This window comes from Myodes glareolus, chromosome 2 (assembly GCF_982192425.1).
Source record: "Myodes glareolus chromosome 2, mMyoGla1.1, whole genome shotgun sequence".
In the NCBI taxonomy this organism is placed as follows: Eukaryota; Metazoa; Chordata; class Mammalia; order Rodentia; family Cricetidae; genus Myodes; species Myodes glareolus.
Window position 1 is genome coordinate 7,350,364 of NC_142027.1, and position 20,853 is coordinate 7,371,216.

Below are 20,853 nucleotides of genomic sequence, written 5' to 3' on the forward strand. Positions count from 1 at the left end.
AGGAGTTCCTATGACAACCCTGCTGCATGACCGCCAGGTGCTCACATTCCACTCTAGAAATATGCATTCTGTTTTCTCATCTTGCCTTCTCTGAACAGGCGCCTCTCTCCTCGGGGGCCTTCAGCTCACCCCAGCGCTGTGAAACAAGATCTGCTCCTCGTCCCTCTCCCACCACCCTGTTTTCCGGATCACTAGACCTTATCAACTGAAGATGCCCATCATCAGGTCTGCTCTGACTCCCACGAAGTCGACAGAACTCCGTTCCGTGCTCCTGCATGAACGTGTCCTTAGACGATGATGATGGTTAGCTTTGCAAAGATCATCACTTGTGTGGGAGATGGGAGAGCTCAGGAGCGCAATAGCCAGCCAGGCGATCGAATGAACACTATGCAGAGTCCAGGATTGAGCTGCCTGTACGAGCGTCAAGGGCTGCTGTCATGAAGACTCTTACAGACTCCAGGGAATATCGTGATGGATGATTTGAGGGACCACTTTAGAGTTGTCAGAGAGGCGAGAGGGTTTTGACATGTACTGCACACTGTAGGGAGCATAGTGAACATTTCTGGTCCTGGTAGACATCGAAGGGCGTCACTATCATGGATGTTGGGGGCTGGAGAGATAGTGCAGTGGTTAAGAGCCTGTACTAATCTTTCTGGCGACTGGAATTTGGTTCCCAATACCCACATTGGGCAGTTCACAGCTGCCTGTAACTCCAGCTCCAGGGGACTCTCACTGTCTTCTGGACATTCTACAAGCACTGTATTCATGTACACAAGCTCCCACGAGAGGTGTATATAAACACATAGTTGAAAATTAATAATGGAGAGAGCACAGGTGCTGGTTCTGTGTGAGCCAGAGGTGGAGCCTCTGGGCTTCAGTTTTTGTATCTGTGAAATGGGGACAAAGAAAGCACCTTTGTCCTGGACACTGCAAGGGTCAATAATCATAAAGCTTGCTAGCCACTGTGACAGCCACTGTGGCTGTCACCACCAATGATTGTAACCCCATGGGGGCGGGGAGAATCAAAGAGGTCATCTTAGCCCACCATTCTCATTGCCAAGATGGGAAAATCTAGGTGTTCTAAGTGTCCGACCTCAGGGTGTGGCCAGCTGAGATGGAATGTGAACCCCAGACTCCACATTCCCTGCTGGTTACTCTTCTGTGTCAAGATTAGGAAGTTGTGACCCTTTATCTAAACAAAATTGGGTCTGAAAGCATCTAATATGTAACCATATTGTTCCCAGAAACCAAGATCAATAATTGTGAACTGTAGCAAAATGCCACAAGAAAGTAGATTCCACAGTTCCAACCACAGCCCTGGGAGCGCCTGGCTTTCACTGCCCAGCATGGTGAGGGCTGGGAAAGATGTCATTGGGCTTCCCCTCATCCCTCAGACACTTAGGGAAAGGAAAGGATGACAGCTGAGGTCAAACCAGGACTGCAAATGTGCTTTGAAATGTTCTGTTTGTAGACTTCTGTGCTCTGGCATGTTCTGTTTGTAGACTGTTCTGAAACTTTTGTGTGTTTAAGTTCATTCTTCCCGTGGTAGCACTTTGTAGGCAGGTTGTATTGTTAAACCCATTCCAGATGGGATATCAAGATGTGGAGATTTTATTTAGGAGGTCTGACCATGCAGGAAAAGGGAACTGGGATAGTGCCTGGCATCTTGAGTTTGGTCTTTCACCTTTAGTTAGAAGTGGTGGAACTCTGGGTTCCCGTTTCCTTAATGTTGGCAAACTTACTTTGTGATGTGGTGTTCTTAAATGGAGAGATCTTGAGCTTGCCATTATGGCTTTTCAAATGTGTGCTGGTTTTAAATCTCCACTTTCCATAATTGAGAATCACCTGGTTGGGGAAATTACCCAGATTAGATTGGTCCATGGGCACATCTGTGTGGGTTGTCTTGATTGTTAGTCAATGCAGGAGGGCTCAGCCCACTGGGGCAGCAGCGTCTCTGGGCAGCAGACTTCATAAGGAACCAGTCTAAGCATGAGTCTGGGAGCAAGCCAGCAAGCAGTGGTTTCTGCGTGGTTCCTGTTATATGTCCTTGGCTGTGAGTGAGCTCCCTGGCGGGAGACAATGCTGTGTAGAGTAACAGTGAATCCTTGTGTTCCGCTTGTGACCTCGAAGGGTAAGCCAAATAAACCTTTTCTCTGAAGTTCCATGGGTCACAATGACTGCCAAGAGACAGAAATGAATCTAGGATGGCAAGAGAACACACCATGCCACCGCCAACAGACAAGGTAAGATGCAGAATTCCAGTTGATTCTAGTAACCTCCCATCTGACTGGCCTGTGAGATATTTTTAATGTCCCCCCCCCCATTGTACTCCTTTGTCCTCAAAGAGCTTTTTCAGGCCTTCCTAACTATCGCTTATAACAACAGAACAGGCATATTTGGTGTTTGTGTGTTTGCATCTCTCATGTGTGCACACAAAAAAAATGAGAGCCTCTTACCTTGCCCTCAAAGCACTCTTCACTCTTGGCACAACCTTGCCCCAGCTGGGAAAGGTTGGCCTAGATCAGGGGTTCCTGGGCACCGAAACAGGGTCCATGGGGAATTGTTTTTAGCATTCCAATAGCTCCCAAAGTGTGCTTAGTGTCACCCCCATGAGTGTTTGCTCCAGTGTCCCCCATGTCCTGACATCTATGAAAGTGTTGGATAAGCTGTGAGGTTTCCTGCCAAAGCCAAATCCAGGTGATATTATTCCCTAAAGATTTGTTCCCCTGAAATATCGGCTCCTGGACTGTGGGGGAAGCTGCGACCCGCCCCTGGGAGCAGTCCCTTCGGTCAGGGAAGAGTCTGTCACTGTTGGTGTGGTTAAAAAGGCAAACGAGGGACAGAACTATTTTGTAAAGTTTATGGAACTAACAGCCCTTCCTGAATTAAGAAGGTCTATCCAGAGGAGGCTGGGATTTGGACAGAGGGTGCTCAAGGGATGAGCTTTCTAAGGTGAAGTCAAGTAAAGGCAAGGTGTGCTTGCTCTGTGTGGGTCTTGTTCTATCTTCTGAAGAGTCCCTGCTTCACAATTCCAAGTCTATTGACCTCTCTGAGTGACTGATTCCACCCTACTTGCTTAAATACCGTCATGAACATGAACGATTTGATTATTGCTTCCATCTGCAATCAAGGAAGCTTTGGGTCCCCCATGAAGCCTTGCTGACTGTTACAGTTTGTAATATGGAATGTCCCAAGAGGTTCATAAGTTCTTGATTGGCAGCGGATGGACTTTGAGAAGGTGGGTGGGTCCTGAGGACCTAATCAGTAGACATCCGCTCACAGACTCACCGTATGAGAAGAACCTGAAAAAATAGAAGGCGGGGTCTAGTCAGAGGAAGTAGCTCACTGGGCATGTGCATTCTGCCTCGTCACTTCCTGCGTTTGTTTGATTCTGATTCTTGTCGTTAGGTAAACAGGCTCTGCCGCATGTTTTTGATGTCATGGTATTCTGCCTCACCACAGATCCAGAGTGAGTAGAGGTAGGCAGTACAGACCTAATCCCCTGGAACCATGAGCCAAGGCAAATGATTTCTCTCAGTTGTGTGTCTGAGAGACAGAGCTCGATAGCACTCTGGATTTGTTCGCTTGCCATTTGTTGTAGGCTCAGCCTCATTTTAATTTCCCCAGACACCAGTGGATTAGGGCTCCGTGCTGCCTCAGAAAATGATCAAATCCAATGACTTCATCAACATTTATTACCAGGGTTTCCACAAGTCGTGTATGGATGAGGCCTCCTGAGTTCTCTGTTCAGAGGCTCCTAAGCTGCGGTCAAGGTGTCATCTGGGCCATCCATCCCACCAGAACAGGGTCCTCCTTCAGGCTCAGTGATAGTGGGCAGAGTAATGGCAGGTCGGAGGTTCCCAGCTCCAGGACTCCTACTTTTCTGTTGATGTGGGGCTCTCTCCCACAGGCAGCTCCTGCCACGGAAGGGGAGTTTCAAGGACAGCAAACATGTATCTGATGCTGCCGCAGGATGGGGTCTGTCCCTCTTTAAGGTGACAGGAGAACATTCACCAAGGTGCAGTCATCACTTAAGAAGACCATCTTAGAATTCAGAAATTGTGTGTCTGTCATTTTCTTAGCCATTGATATCTCTGTCTCTCTCAGCCACTGATGTCTCTCTCTCTCTCTCTCTCTCTCTCTCTCTCTCTCTCTCTCTCTCTCACACACACACACACACACACACACACACACACACACACAGTCATTGCTTGTCTTTATCTCTTGGGCTGAAGATCAACTTCAGTTCCTCCGAGACAGTCTTCCTAGCAAGGTGCTTCTGGACATTTCAGAGAACCCTCATTGGGCCAGGGGGCCAAGCATAACGGCTAATGACAACCCACAGGTGAGGTCCATTGTTGAAAGGGCAATAGTGGTTAATGACAACCCACAGGTGAGGTTCATTGTTGAAAGGGCAAAACAGGCTCAAGATTAAAGGGCTTGTCAAAGTTCCAGATCGTGTGTCAGCAGCAGCGAAGCCAGGGGACATCCCTTTATTTCTCTGTGCTTTCTTTACTTGGTTTGAAATTATCCACATCATAGGTTGCTGTGGTGACTTAAAGAGTGGTACCTGATACACATCCGGCACACAGCACATGTCAGCGGCAGTAACAAGTGTTGACATCTTCAATGAATGTCATGCATACTGCTTGTGAGAGTACATGCTCAGCTAGCTCCCATTTGCCCATGATGACCTGTGACTCAGCACGCATCTCCTGGTACATACCTCTGTGGTCAATTGGAGTTATTCATATAAGAGTTCTCTCCCAGGGCTCCATATCACTGGAAAGTCTTCATGCGACCCAGTGGATGCTACAGGTTGGTCATTAGCTCTAGAGTGTGAAGGAAGTTAAGTGAAGATGAGTCAGTTTATCATAGCATCTCTAGCTGGGGTCTCACAGGGCATCTTCCTTCTGGTGACTGCTCGTTTGGCCCACCTGATTCCAAGTTTAACAAGTTTCCAGCTCCCAAAGCACATACTGGTACGCAGTCAGTCCCTGGTGATGATGGTTGTGGGACCTGTTGTAGGAACCCCACTTAATACTAGCCATGATAGACCAGCATCTGCTGGAGGATGGAAGCATGACCTAGCCATGATAGATCGGCATCTGCTGGAGGATGGAAGCATGACCTAGCCGTGGTAGACAGGATCTGCTGGAGGATGGAAGCATGACCTAGGGATGGTAGACTGGATCTGCTGGAGGATGGAAGCATGGCCTAGCCGTGGTAGACAGGATCTGCTGGAGGATGGAAGCATGACCTAGCCATTGTAGACTGGATTTGCTGGAGGATGGAAGAATGACCTAGCCATGGTAGACTGGATCTACTGGAGGATGGAAACATGAAGTTCAAGTGCCTAGGCTCTACTGCCTCTCAGAAGTGTACAAGTGCCTCTCAGAAGTGGGCTGCTGTGAGGTGACATCTGAGCATAACATTAATGTGCCCACTAACCCCAACAATACGACTATCCACACAGGAGGAAGGGGGAGGTGTTATGGGACAATGGTCTTGTACCCTGTAAAGATTTGTCACTTGTATTGGATTAATAAAATACTGATTGGCCAGTAGCTAGGCAGGAAGTATAGGCAGGGCAACCAGAAGAGGAAAATTCTGGGAAGAGGAAAAGCTCAGTCTGCAGTCATCACCCAGATACAGAGAAAGCAAGATGAGAATGCCTCACTGATAAAGGTACCAAGCCACATGGCTAACACAGACAAGAATTATGGGTTAATGTAAGATGTAAGAGTTAGTTAATAAGAAGCCTGAGCTAATAGGACAACTAGTTTATAATTAATGTAGGTCTCTGTGTGTTTCTTTGGGACTGAATGACTGTGGGACTGGGTGGGACAGAAACTTCTGTTAATACACAGGACCACATCATTTATCATTCTAGCCTGACAGGGGAAGGACACACAAGGTCTTAACCACTACTTAGGGACCTATTCTCAATTGATGGTTGCTGAGGCAGATTTGGTTTTTCTTAGGGACAGCCTCCCTGACTGACGTTGCCCAAGTATTCAGCCCTATGCCCAAGTCCATCTGGGCCTTTTGAGCTGAGGACATTTATTCATTTCCCACAGTTGGAGAGTTTCTTAATGCATTCACCAGACAGTGGGTCCTTAGGTTCTCAGCATGAACACTGCTCTTTTATTATAATAGATGCTGAAGAGAGCAAGCTCTCCGTGAACTCTGGGTAAGTTTTCAAAATGACAAAACACCAAAATTAGTAGCACAAACCTCAGTTTCTATCAGAAATTGTCATTATGTGCTTTCCTCAGACTTTTTTCCAAAATGACCAAACTTGGATGCTCACATCAAAGTTCTGCCTGTCACTTAGGCTTGTGTTTCAGCTGTGACAATATCCTGAGGACCTACCATGTACCGGTCACTTTTTCTAAGGATGCAGATTAGGAAACAGAACATTTGTGCTTGCTGTCTTCATTAGGAACCTTACAATTTGATGGAGAAATGTGTATTTAAAAGTCCCCATATACCTTTTAAGTATATGTTTTGGATAATTTCTATTTCTTTCCATGGTATCTGGGCTCTCTGTCCAGCAACCACTTCAGCATATCTTTGACTACCATATGACCACGTGTGACAGTGGGGGAGACGGTATCAGCACACTGTCAGTGCCTGCGGGATCATTTCCTAAGCGTTCAGCTATTGTTCTGATTCCTTTAGACCTAAATCTGTGTAAGACGTATACTCTATATTTTTAGAATCTAGTGTATTTATTTTTTATTTATTTTAGTATTGATTTATTTGTCTATTGAGGAGTGTGTTATATATGTATGTGTGTAGGCACATATATGCTTGTACTATGGCACATGTGTGGTGGTCAGAGACAACTTGTAGGATTAAGTTTTCTTCTTCTACAATGTGGGCCCTGGGAATTGAACTCATGTCAGGCTTTGGAGCAGTTGCCTTGACTCACTCAGCCATCTTGCCACTCCTATTAGTATTTATTCATAATTAAGTTATTAATAATGAATGATTTACCTAAGCTCTCAAAATGCTAAATGCAATGTCCATATTTAATCATGATACAGTATAAACTCTTTTTCAATAATTTGAGGGAAAGTAGAAACCAAGATTTAAGATTTTTTAATATATTTTAAAATATTTTATATATTTCTAAAAATATAAGAAACTCATAAAACTCAATAGTAAGAAGGACTTAAATATGATTTTTTCTACAGAAGGCAAAATAGGTAGCAAATAGAGGAGAGACCTTCCAACTTCAGTAATCATCAAGAAAATATAAAACATGACATTAGGTGCCCTTCCATGTGTCAGGACACGTGTTATTAAACACAGTGGCCAAGAGATGTTGATGAAGATGCAGAGAAAGGGTTTCCTTGTACCCTTCTGGAGAATTCGAATAGAGACCTTATCAAAAGCAAGCATGATGATATCCTTGTACCCTCCTGGAGAATTCAAATAGATAGAGACATTATCAAAAGCAAGCATGGAGCCTTCTTAGAAAACTAAAAATAGAGTTGCCATATGATCCAGCAAACTCAATTCCGGGTAGAGCCAAAGGAAATGAAATCACAGATAAGTTTTATGCTCCTATGTTGCAGCATTATTCATAATTGGCAGCAGTCAACCTGAGATGTACTCACTGACCCAGCTGAAGAAATCAGACAGTAGAAAGGAATATATGTAATTCAGCCTTGAAAGAGGCTATCCTGACATCTGTAACAACATGGATGAGCCCGGGACACAACTTTTCCCCTTACAGAAAAGGGCACTTAGAAGTTTGGGGAATTGGAATATTCTTCCTCATGTATCCCAGGGGAGCTGATTAAATCCCATCGCAGTGATGTCTCATAACCCAATAGGGTACAGAGTGTCTCCACTGGTGTGAGGCTTAGCTTGCAGAGAGTACACAGGAGTGCCACTGAGTCTTGGCGAATCTCTTCACTTCAGCAATGCAATGCTTCTCGCCTCTTCTGCAAGGGGCTGGTTGTGGAAGCTGGGGGGACCACCATCGTTTTGTTTGTCTCCAGGATGGGGAATGGATTCTGGTGATGGAGAAGCTGCAGAGCTTTGCGTCCAGAGCAATAGAAGGATCTAGAGACATCGCTGGAACCAATAGTCTTTTTTAAAACATAAAATCACTTTATTATAATGAACTCACAAGTGAAACATCACACTGCTGGATTAAGATAGAGAAATACCTGCTTGGTCCCCCACTCTGTGCATTTTAATTCACTTCTACACAGTTAGGAGGGTTTTTTTCTGAACTATGGAGCCTCACTTAAGGTTTAACATTTGTACTATCGATTACATTTTTATGTAACCACCACAAGAAATAAAAAATAGTCAAAAATAGAAAAAAATGAACAATGACCTCTTTCATGTGCCCATTACCTGTATTCTCTTCTTCCACACCATCTATTGCCTTCTTTTGTTGCCTTTTCTATATGCTATACTGTGGCCACACATACATTTCATTTACATTTATATTCATTACAATATAAATTAGAGTCTCAAATCTTCATAGGAGGGGGACCACATGTTTTTGTTTTCTTTCTGAGGTAGGGTGACCTTACTTGTTTACATTTTAAACCCATCTCTTTTTCTGCAAATATATTTAATTTAAAATCTTTAACTGTTTTCTGTGTGCATCTTAAGAATAATGTGATCATACAAGAGGAACTAGAGAACATATGTCCAGTTGACTGTCACATCCTTAGACTTGTCCATTTTCTGATGAACTGTCTATTCTGGGCCCAACTCTTGAGTCAGCCTGACATAGCTTATTTTAGAGGGGTCTATTTTCCAAGCATTGTGGAGGGAAAGTTTCCAGCAGTGGCTGTGTTATTGGTGACTGTCATGTTATCAGGAGTGGTAGACACACGGTAGACTGCCAATGAGACATCATAGAGACAATGATGTCACAGCACTGTGTGGATTCTATTGACCCTGCAGCTAAGTTGGACATCTTTGCTTCCTGCCAGTGAGGCTTTTGCTGGCATCTTGAGGGGTGAAAGGAACCATGAAGATGGTCTTCAAGGCATGGATAATGAGGGCTTATGTGTTTCTATGTTGGTCTTTATTTAAAGAAGAAAAACAACTTCATGTGGAAGGAGAGCAAAGATCAGTCAAGTGACATGAATCCTACTTAATACGGGAGGACAGCATGAGAAAGCTGGCAGGAAGGACCACGCTGGACTCACTGTGAAGCTGCCATTACTCTTCAACTAGAAGACATTAAATTGCCCATCTTTAGAATACGCAGAGTGCCTGACTTGCCACTGATCCTGAATTTCAAATCAATAGGGTTTAATATTTCCCTGGCAATCGTAGGCTGAAATCAATGCCGTCGCTGCTCTTTAGAATAGAAGTATAGGAAGCACAGGAATTGAAGGCTACCATTCAAGGTGGAAATAAATGTGCTTTGCAAAGGCTTTTGTAAAAGGGAAACAGATGGTAATTCCTCCCAAGGCCTTTTCCTCTGCCTTTTAGTTTTAGGGTTTTGGGACTCTAGGGAATGGTTCCAGGTCATCACATGAGGGAAGAGATGGAAGGTGAACATCTGCGGATAAACTAGAAGCCAGTATCTGTTAGTTCTCACTGAATAATAAACACCCCTTGTTTGCAGAGCTTAACAAGTTAGTCATTTTCTGTCTCACCCCTGAGTCTACATGTCTGGCCTGACTTTGAGTGTCTTTGCTTATCTCAGGTGAATTTGTTTGTGACTGTATTCAGATTCTGGGTCAGTTTGAGGCTCCTACATCAGAATGTACCAGATAGAATGATGAATTTCTGCTCCACATGTCTCTCATGCAGGGTATCCTGCGCTTATTGCTGAGAAGATTAAATATGGTTCAAGGTTAAGGTAGAATCATGGAAAGGTCCCAAATTGATGGACTGGCTTTTCCACTTCATTCCTGTGTGAGGAATGAGAGCGGCAGAGATGGGGATGGAGACAGGGGCAGAGAGAGACAGGGAGGGGGTAGAGGGGAGCAGAGAGGGAGGCAGAAAGGAGGATGTGTTAGAGTATAATGGCAAAAGAGAAGGTGACATTGGTGGATTGGAGCCAAGGGACACCACCAAGTCTCACCATGCAACAGAGCTCAAATGGGAGGCTTATTGGGGGGAGATGCACATGGGCCTCTGAGCCAGAACAGAGGAAGAACAGTGAGGGGCTGGAGTGCTTGCCTTTTGTAAGGCACATGCGCACAGGGAGAGTGCTCTACATGGTGGCTGCAGGAGCTGTAAGGGGGTATAGCATACATGCACAGGGAGAGAGCTCTACATGGTGGCTGCAGGAGCTGCAGTGTTGTGTCTTAGTCGCTATGTGTCCAACTTGGTCTCTGAAAGCCTGCAATTCCTGAATGATAACAGGATGGAGAGGGGGACAGGGAGGGATGGAAAGAGAGAGAGAAAGAGAGAGAGGGAGATGGAGGGACACACACACACACACACACACACAGAGACATGGAGAGAGACACACATGCAGAGATACACAGAGAGACAAAGAGACAGAGGGAAACAGACAGAGAGAGAGACAGAGACAGGGAGACAGAGAGAGAAAGGCAGAATGAGAAGGAGACAGACACACAGAGAGATAGACCAATAGACAGAGAGACAGACAGAGAGGGACAGAAAGATACACAGAGAGAGAGACAGACAGAGGCAAGCAGACAGATAGACCCAGAAAGACACACACACACACACACACACACACACACACACAGAGAGAGAGAGAGAGAGAGAGAGAGAGAGAGAGAGAGAGAGAGAGAGAGAGATGTTGACAGAAGTTTCTGATCCACCTAGTTCAACAGTCATTAATTAACTCATAATTCTTGTCTGTGTTAGCTACGTGCCTTGGTACCTTTATCAGTGAGGCATTCTCATCTTGCTTCCTCTGCATCTGGGTGATGACTGCAAACTGAGCCTTTCCTCTTCCCAGAATTCTCCTTTTCTGGTCACCTGCCTATATTTCCTGCCTGCCTAATGGCCAATCAATATTTTATTAAACCAATACAAGACCATTGTCCCATGGCACACAGAGACACAGAGAGAGACACAAAGAGAGAGACATACAGAGATGGAGAGAGATACAATGAGAAAGAGACAGACAGACACAGAGAGATGATACAGTGTCCCTGTGTGCAGATGCCTTTAGAGGCCAGGCAGCATCGGCATCCTCACCTCATGTGTTCTTGTTCAGGTTCCATTTTCCCTCCTTTTGAGACAAAGTCTCTCAGCGTCCTAGAATTCAAGAGTAACCTAGGCTGACTAGCTATCCAACCCCAGACCCCCAGCGCTTGGATGATGAGTGCATGACTTTCTTTTACATGGGCTCGGAGGATTAAACTCAGTTACTGGTGCTTGTAGAACAAGCCCTTTACCAACTGAGTGATTTCCCCAACCACACTGCCTCTTCCCCGTGAGTCATGTTGTAATGGACAGGCTGGGAAAAAAGCTCTACTGCTTGATGGAAAGAGCCAGTTATGTGCTGGATATGGAATGTTCCCCAAAAACATGTGTTTAAAGATAGGTATCTGCTGTGTTGCTCTCTGGAGCTGGTGGCATTTGGATACCTGTGGCAGTCCCTTGATCCTTGATCTCAGATGTTTGACACAGGGATGGAGAGCTGAGAGCACAATCCCATTCAAAGGGCGTGAGTGTTTGGAGAGGGGAGGAGCCAAGCTATTCTGTGGGCCTGTCACTCACTGTTCTCATCAAGAATCATCTTTCCCACTTTAAACATCTGTCTACAGCAGTGTCAGATTGGTGGAAATTAGACGTGCCTTGTGGTGTGGTACATGCCTTTAATTTCAGCACGCAAGAGGTAGAGCCAGGTTGATCTCTGAGTTCAAGGCCATCATGGTCCATAGAGAGAGTTCCAGTACAATCAGAGCCACACAGAGAAACCCTGTCTCAAAAATCAGACAGACAAACAAATAGTACCTAATGGTGAAAAAGGTTTATTTTCAGTTGTGTGTGTGTTTGTGTGTGTTTGCACATACTTGTCCAAGTGTATTCACACACGGAAGTGCATGCATCTGTGGGATACAGAAGAGGGTGTCAGATCCCTGGAGCTGCTGCCCAGCGTGGGTTCTGCAGGAGCTCTGAGTGCTTTTGGTTACTGAGCTGTCTTCCCACTCTTTTCGTAAGACAACAACAACAAAATATAAAGTCTCCTTTGAGGTCTGCAGCACAGGGTCTGAAGAAGGCACAGAGCAGAGTCCTCTGCATGAGGTGATAGTGCAAAAGTTCATGTGTAAGCTCTTCACCCTCAGGGGATGGATTATCTGCTCTTGACTAGGCTGAGGGTCAGGTCAATCCATAGCTCTGAGCTCAGGGAACTTCCAGCACTGAGTAGAAACAGTATATCCTAAGAGCTGGTGATACCTAGGAATTCCTCTGCTTATGTACACTGCTTGGGGTCGAAGCTGCTTCACTGATGGCCAAAGGTCTGGTGCTTAACCAACAGAACCCACCCAGTAGGGTTAGCCACACAGCCAGGTGGACTCGAGCATTTCAGGGGAGTGACATGGGACTTTCCAGGGATAGGAGGAACTCAAGGTGGCTGACAGAGAGACTTATCTCACCTTGCTGTGTGTGTTACTAACTCAGGCTGGATTTGAGCTTCCTCCAATGGCTATTCAGAGTACCTGTGACCCAAAGTGTCCTTGATCTACTTGCACAGTGAGCATACAGGAACACAATGTCATCCCAGAGACCTCTGTGGGGCAGGACCAACTCTGACTTGCCTACTTTCCTTCCCTTTTACTCTAGGTAGCCGGCTGAGGGTATTTTTGGCAGGTAGGCCTTAAAATGACTTCATGACAGTATTCTGTGTTGTACCCTCTTTCCCACCACTTAATTTGCCTATAAGAAATAAACTAAGACAGCAGCACGGTAGCATTGTTTTGATTAGACGATGATCAAGTCACCATATGTGGAGAACATGGTGGTTGTCTCCCTTGAGCCAAGACTTCAGACACGCGACAGTAGGCAGAGTTGTGACAGCAAAAAAAGAACTCCTAACGATGGAGGCAACAGTGAAGGTGGTGAGCAGAGATCCAGTGCCAGATGTGGGCAGAGAACACCTTCAGAGTGAAACCAAAGACAAGATGAAGACAGAGAGAGGCAGGAGCGCCAGGTGCACAGGATCACCAGGGCAGTGCCAGACTAGCTGAGGGACTGGACTGGGCACCCAGCCTCCAGCTAGGCCAGATGCTAACCGCCTTGAGAGTCGTCCCTTGACTAGCCTCCAACACAACAATATCAGTTATTATCTGTAGGTAGAGGCTGCTCATTTGTCCCAGCTACCCAGACCCAAAATAACCACACAGAAACTGTATTAATTAAAACACTGCTTGGCCAGTCACTTAAGCGTAATTCTAGCTAGCTCTTACATCTTAAGTTAACCCATTTCCATTAATCTGTATATCACCACATGGCTGTGAGCTACTGATAAGGTTTCATCCAGCATCCAGCGTCTGTCTCCTATGGTGGCTACATGGCTGCCCTCTGGCTCACCTACTCTCTCCTCCTCTATCTGCTTGGAATTCATGCCTTGCCTTATTTTGTGCTATAATAGGCCCAAAGTAGCTTCCTTATTAACCAATGGTATTCACAGCACACAGAGGGGAATCCCACATCAGTTATCCTTTATTCATCTCTACCCATAGCCTGTTGTACGTCTACTACAATCCATTCCATGTTGTCTTTTACTTACAGACAACTATTTTCATCTTCCTATTATGCACCTTTGTGAAACCCAGGAAGTGACAGTCATTTTCATGACCCCACTATAGTGCCTCTCTGTGTTTGTATAAGGTGTCCTGAAGTGACAATCGGCCAAGACACATTGTAAGGTTTAGTGGTTTCTGTCATTGCCACCAAATGCCTGACTAGAAGCAACTTAATGGAGGAGTCTGTTTTGGGGTTCAGATAGAAAGGATACAGTCTCCTACGGTGGGGAAGCCTTGGCCTCAGGAGCAGAGGCCACTGGCCGTATCATGCACACAGTCTGGAAGCACAGAACGAACATAGAGTAGCACCACACTGTGAAATCTTAGGGCTTGCCCTTAGTGACCCACTTCCAGGAAGGCTCCAAATTGTAAAAGTTCCACAGCTATCCTAAACAATGCCACCAGCTGATGGCTATGTTTCAAGAACATGCCTCCCTGGGGAACAGTTCACAGTCACCCTCTCACAGCGTGTGTTCAGGATTTATGGGTGGCTGGTCCACTGTCAGCGCATGTCAGTTCCGAAAAATACTTCCATCCCGCAGGTCCACACAAAACCATGTCTTACCCCGTGAAGGAGTGTTCCCTCCAACACCCCAGCCTGTGAGTCCTGTCAGGATATGACGAGGCAGAACTCAGTCATACATGGGGTCACCCTGTTGCTATGGAACTTTCTCTGTGCTTCTGGAGTGGCCACAATCTTCACAGAGCAGTGATGGCATTTCCTAATTCCTCTGGTGTTAGCCCTCTCGGTGGTACATGACGGCCAACTGCCTTTCCTGAGCGAATCTGCTTCTGGTTATTGCACAGTGAAGTAGGTGAGCATGATGCGGGATGTCATTCTGTGAATGTGTTGCTGCTTTTATTGGTTGATGAATAAAGCTGATTTGGCCAATGACTTAGCAGATTAAAGTCAGGGTGGAAATCTGAGCAGAGATAAATAGAGAGAGTAGGCAGAGTCAAGGAGAGGCCTTGTAGAAAGATGCCAGAATATTACTAGTAAGCCACAGCCTCTTGGTGATACATTAATAGAAATGTGTTGATTTAAGATGTAAGAGCTAGCTAGGAAAATAGCTGGGCCATTGGCCAATTACTTTCTGTTTGATTGTTTGGGTCTGGGCAGCCCGGAAACAAAAGCACAGTCTCCGTCTACATGAGCTTGCTCCCTTGTGAGAAAGAAACACTCATTTAGGCTCACATTTCTGAATGCACAAGGTCTAGAAACCTTATCTGGCATGGCCTTCCTGCTGGCAGTCTCCCCAGGTGGCACAGTGTCACTTGATTAGAAGCAATGAGCACACGTGTCTATGTGAGTCACTTTGGTCTCCCCCTCTGCCCTCCTCTCCCCAACTCTCCTTTTCTGTTTATGGCTTTGGCAGGATCATCTCACCTAATTCTGATGATTTTCCAAAAGACCTCCATTTTTTAAGTGCTTAGGCATGGTACCCACGACCTTGTGAATTCCAGACAAGTATTCTACCACAAAGCAATGTCCCTTGCTGTGTTTGTTGGTCTTGTCAACTTGAAAAAACCTAGAGTCACCTAGGGAAGAGGGAACCCTAGTTGAGGAACTGCCTCCATCAGGTTGGCTGGTGGACATGTGTATGTGTGTTTCCTTGTCTGATGGTTGGTGTGGAAGGGCTCAACTCCCTGTGGATAATGCTACTGCTGGGCAGGCGGTCCTGGATTGTTTAAGGAAGCAGGCTGATCAAGCATGGAGAGGAATCCAATGGGCTGTGTACCTTCATGGTCTCTGCTTCAGTTTCTGCTTCTAGGCTCCTGCCTCGACTTCCCTTCATGGAGGGTGATATGGAAGATTAGCCAAACAAACCCTTCCCTTCCCAAGTTGGCTTTTGGTCAGTGTCTTATCACAGCAGCAGAATAGGACACTAAATACTCATAGTGGGGCTGTGTTGTTACCCTTGGCTATCAGGAGAGGACTGAATTTGAATACACAAAACCTCCATAGGGGAAGTCATTCTAATGACATCTAATTCATGCAGTCAGCATCCATTCTCACCACATATCTCTCCAGCATCTCTCCAGCATCTCTTTCCAGCACCTCTCTCCAGCATCTCTCTCCAGCACCTCTCTCCAGCATCTCTCTCCAGCATCACTCCAGCATCTCTCTCCAGCATCACTCCCATCCCCTGAAGTTTCTCTTGTTTGTTTTACAGTGCATCACCTGACCTGACCCAAGTCTCTATTATCCACGCTGTGACAAACTTGCCACTACTCCTGCTTCTGCAGTCTCATGTCTCTTAGGTTTTGCTTGTTACCAACAACAGAACAAGGAACCACAATGTACCTGGGCTAGATCTCTTTGCACACCGCTCATTGGCCAAGGATCTTGGACTCCCTTTGGAATCAATGAAAGGACTTGTGTTGTTCACACTGATTGACATCTTGACAGCTTTGGACCACTGGACTAGCAGGGTGGGAATGTCCAGGACCCTGACTCTTTTGTGTAGCATGTTGAGACAACATCTGTATTCAAGTCCTGACAAGTAGTACCCGTGACTCCATGTAAGCCACTGATAGGCATGCATGCATGGCCTGGCTGCCCAGGGCTCACCACCTCTCAGGTTTCCATGTCTCTGTACATCATCACTTGGAATGTCCTTGCTCACCAGTTACAAATCCACTTAGCAGAGCTAGCTCTACCCCATCCCCGTCTCTCTGTCTTGTCCACAGGAGTACCCTGAGAAGCTCTGCCAAGTGCCCTGCTGAAGGCCAGACACACCAATCACCCTGCCTAACAGCCTCTTGGGACAGGAAACAAGATTAGATGAGGGTGACTGGTGGCCTCTTGGCAGTCACTGTGTTCTTGTTCCTGAGCTCACAGATCACTGAGCCATGATTAGTTCTGCCAAGGATCAATATTAGCCCCCCTAGTCCGTATTTCAGGAAACCTCTCCTCTTCAGCCATTCTCCCTCCCTGACTCTAACCCTGCCCTCTTTAAAAATGGACCTCTTTGCCTAGCTCAGCTTCTCAGCCCTCATTGTTCTTCTTGCTTTTGTTATTAGTCCTTGACTCTTCTATCGCAGCTGGGTCTGTGAGGATCATGGGTGTTTCTTCCTGTCTCCCTGTCATGGTTCCATGTTCTGGGCAACACTGTGCATCTCACCCATGGGACCCACATGAGAAAACAAAGCTTGTGTACAGAAGTTCCTCACACCAGTCAGGATGTCATTGGCAACTGTCTCATAAACTAAAAGAACAACATAAGTAGAAACTCACTATCATGAAAAAGGACACACCTACAAAGCCCTTATTTACAAAGCCAAATGAATTACCTAGGAACTTATTGTCTTATATCTATTTGTTTACTGTATCTCTGTGTGTGCACATATGGCACAGGATGTCTATGATGATCAGAGCACAAAGTGTAGGAATCAGTTCTCTCTTTCCACTGTCTGGGTTCCAGAGCTCAAACTCGGGTCTTTTGGTTTAGCAGCAAGCACCCTTTACCCACTGAGCCATCTTGCCTGTCCAAAGTTACCTTCTCAATTGTGCTTTGTGTTGTCATACATTTAGGAGAAAATTCTTCAAAGAATTTGAATATTTGGCCTGGTTGTGTCTCTGACACCAGCTTAGTCTAAAGTCAGGTTTAATAGACTTAAAGTTCCCTCACACTGTCCCGCGCTACCGTCTCGCCAGCAAGAACCACGCGGTACACATAGGATATTTCTGCAGTAAAGCTTTAATGTCCCTTGGGAGAGCGGGCATCAGCCAACATGGCGGAGACCCAGATAAGATGGAACCCAACCCTTATAAAGGAAACAGTCCTCGCTTCTGACGTGTCACTCTTGGATGGGTCCATTGCCCATTATCCCAGATGATGCCTCAGGAGTAGGCAGGGACACAGCGGTAGAGAGTTACCAAGCACGTGCGCTGGGATTAAAGGCGTGTGTTACATCACCTTGAACTCACAGAGATCTGCTTGTCTCTGCCTCCCAGGCATTGGGACCAAAGGCATATACTACCACGCCTTGAGGTCACAGAGGTCAATCTGCCTCTGCCGCCCAGGCATCAGGACTAAAGGCGTGTACCGCCATATCTTGGGGTCACAGAGGTCAATCTCTACCTTTGTTCCTAGAAGCAATGGAGAATGTGGTCCGGCCCTCCACATATCCCCCTTTTTTTATTTCTTTGCAGAAAGGCAACTCCCTAGGAAGGTAAAGATAGAGGTCGCATTTCCCAAAATGAAAATATTAAAATGGGCTTACATGGAATCTGTCCCTAGGCTCATGACATCTGGAACCTATCTGGCCTGTCCTCTGTCAATTTTTTGGGAAAGGGAATATATGGCAGGAAACCCTTAAGCAGAGCGACTTATCTCTCAGAGAGGGCCATTTTTTGTGTGATGTTTTTTAGCTCGACAACCTTTAGGGCTAGCTAAGCCAAGCATTTCATCCTGTGTAATGGACCATAGTCCTAGGGGTGTAGGAGCTGGTTGGCTTAAACCTTATTGCTTTAACATAGATAACCATATATTAAAAGAGGCTCCCTGTTTTAGGGCAGCCAGCGCTGTGTAAAAATCATTTTGTCCCTATGGCTTTGGGATTTGAGTCAGTAGACCATCCAGAGGAGAAACATTATTTTATAGCATAGGATTGTTTTAAAACATTTTTATCCCCATCCATTTTTTGAAGTAGGAGATGAAGGACATAATCCAGGACTGGAATCCTTTGGCCAGGCTTATGTTCATTTGTGTGGAGTTGATTGTCATGATGGACCGTCTCAAGGAGGACAGCAAATCATCAAAATTTTTTTGTAAGATATAAAGACAATTTTTGGGACAAGTTAGTCATTTTTATAAAGTTTTTATATGGTATATTGGTCATATATAAGGCTGGAGTTTTTTATTTATAGCCCAATTGGGCAAGTTGTCATAAGATATCTATCTGTTTTTTATTTTATCTCTAATAGATGTATCTATGGTAGCCCGTTGATTTAGGGCTGTAGCCATTGTGGTAGATAACTGATTGAGGGTCTCTGTTTTTTATGATATAGGCTGTGTTGTCATTTAAAAAATGTATAATGAACAGAGCATCGGGGGCAGTTTTTTTATTATTTTTTTATTTTTTAATTTTAACAAGAACTGGTAAGTCCTCCAGTTTAATTACCTAGAAGATAATTAGACAATTGTTTAATAATCTGGGATCGTAGGGGCATAATTCTCCAGCTGTATCAAGAAGTCTGTAGTATCCAATTTTTAATTTGAATAATCATGGCATTTTGTAACCTGTCTTGAAGATACCCATAGTGTTTAGCAGAAATAACTGACAGGATAAGGGAAACTGATAGCAAGCAATAGTACAGCAACAATAACATTGCAATGTACAGCAACAACAATATAGCAATAACTGACAGACCAATGGCAGGAGCTGGATCATCCCTCAGGAATCTGTCAGCTCCGGAGCAATCAGGCCAGACAGCTCCGTAGCAGAGGCTTTGTCCTCAGGCCTCTGGACAGATGAATTTATAGCATGAATAGTAGCATTTTTAGAAAAAAATATAAACAAATTTTTTTCCCAAAATAACATTTAAGAATATTAAAAAACTCAGTGTAAAAATTTAGCATAGTCAGTACTGGAAGTAGGCTGGTCTTGAACTTAGAGATCTATAGGTCTCTGTTTGTTGATATTAGATTTAAGATTTATTGGCTCCCGTATTTTTTGCCGGTACGGTGGCCTTGGGTTTTAGAGCCCGCCCGCCATCCAAGGGCTGTGTGTGGCCCTGGGCCTGTTCGCTGCGCGGATCGGATCCCCGTGTCCCAGGCCAGGAAGTGGCGGCTCCATCCCCAGGCGCCCCTGCCTTTCCCGTGGGGCTAGCCTAGTTTTTTGAGGCTGTGTTGGTGGCGGAGTGTGGCGGGAGCCGACATTCAGACCGAGGCGGCACAGGCGGCAACATCTCAAGGTCCGCGCCAGAGCCTGCGGCTCAAGGGGCCAATGGGAGAGGCGGCGAACAGGGCCGCTTCCCTATTAGCAAACTCTTAACATCTGTGCCATAGCAAAAGCGGCTGTAAACTCTCATAGATCCAGCCAACGACCCAATCTTCCCAAAATCCAAGGGCCCTTTGCATTTATCTCCCTGTGGATCCTGAAACATCAGACAAGCCAAGTGTATACATAGCAATCTTTTAGGAGGACTTGAGTTTTTAAAATGTTAAGCAGTTTTTAAAAATTTAAGTCGCATTATGTAGATGTAATATGGTATTGTCTGTTTACTGTATTTAAACCTTAATTGTGCTTTTATTATGATAAATATGACCAGCCCTGTCTGAAGTTAGCATCGTTTAGCATAGCCAAATGGAACCAGAGTCATTTTATCCTCAGAGACCAGCATAGTTTTAGGTACATTGTAAGCCTTTTGGCCTGGCAGCTTGTGGCACCGCTGTGACATCCTCCAGGCCAGGCACCAACCGAGCCGCATCAATTGAGCCGGCGCAACGTGCTCCCCACCATAGCCATAGAGCAAAGCTCCGTTCCAGCCGCCCTCCAGCCCCAGCCCATTCCATGCCCAAACCGGTGTACGGAGCAAAAGCGGAACTCAGAGAAGCAGGCTTGCTGGTCTGTAATCATTAAAAGGACCTCATTTAATCTTTTAGGGAATTTGGGCGTTGTTAGTCTCTGGCTGTTTTTTGCTGTTATTGGGCCGCTGAATTTCAGGGGTATACATTACAACATTTTAGGAGGTCTCGGTGATTTAAACCATGTAAATCCCAAGTACATCCTTAGGCTCTCCTTTTTTGTGGAGACGAAAACAGAACCTCTTTTTTAAAATATCATATCCTTAGCAGTTTTTAAATTTAAATATCTTTCTCCTATCCAGTACATAAAAGACAACATATATAATATAACATAAAGCTTTTGACCTTGTAAATTAGCCTTTTTTCCCATTTTTATTTTTTAGAATTATTGGGGGGTCCTTTTTAACTTATTTTTTTTTGTCTCCCCCATTCTTTACCGGAGGGTCATTTTTAACTTATCTGGGTGCGCGCACAACCTCCCATTGCTGTTCAGTTTTTGATATGCTCTCTGGACTTTAGAGTGTACCTTTTTAAGCTTGTATGCCTGTAGTTTTGAATCCTCCTTGTGTCCAAGGGGTCTCCGGCGGTGTAAAGTT

The 20,853-nt window shown here is 45.3% G+C and overlaps 1 long non-coding RNA gene across 2 annotated transcripts in view; it reads left to right on the top strand.

Moving 5' to 3' along the window:
* The first annotated feature begins 2,188 nt into the window (after nucleotides 1–2,188).
* Nucleotides 2,189–20,853, top strand: part of LOC125392954 (uncharacterized) — a 35,324-nt gene continuing 16,659 nt past the window's right edge. For both annotated transcript variants that reach the window (XR_007229652.3, XR_007229651.3), the window contains exon 1: nucleotides 2,189–2,243. This is a non-coding gene — a long non-coding RNA (uncharacterized LOC125392954). The remainder of the gene's footprint in view (nucleotides 2,244–20,853) is intronic.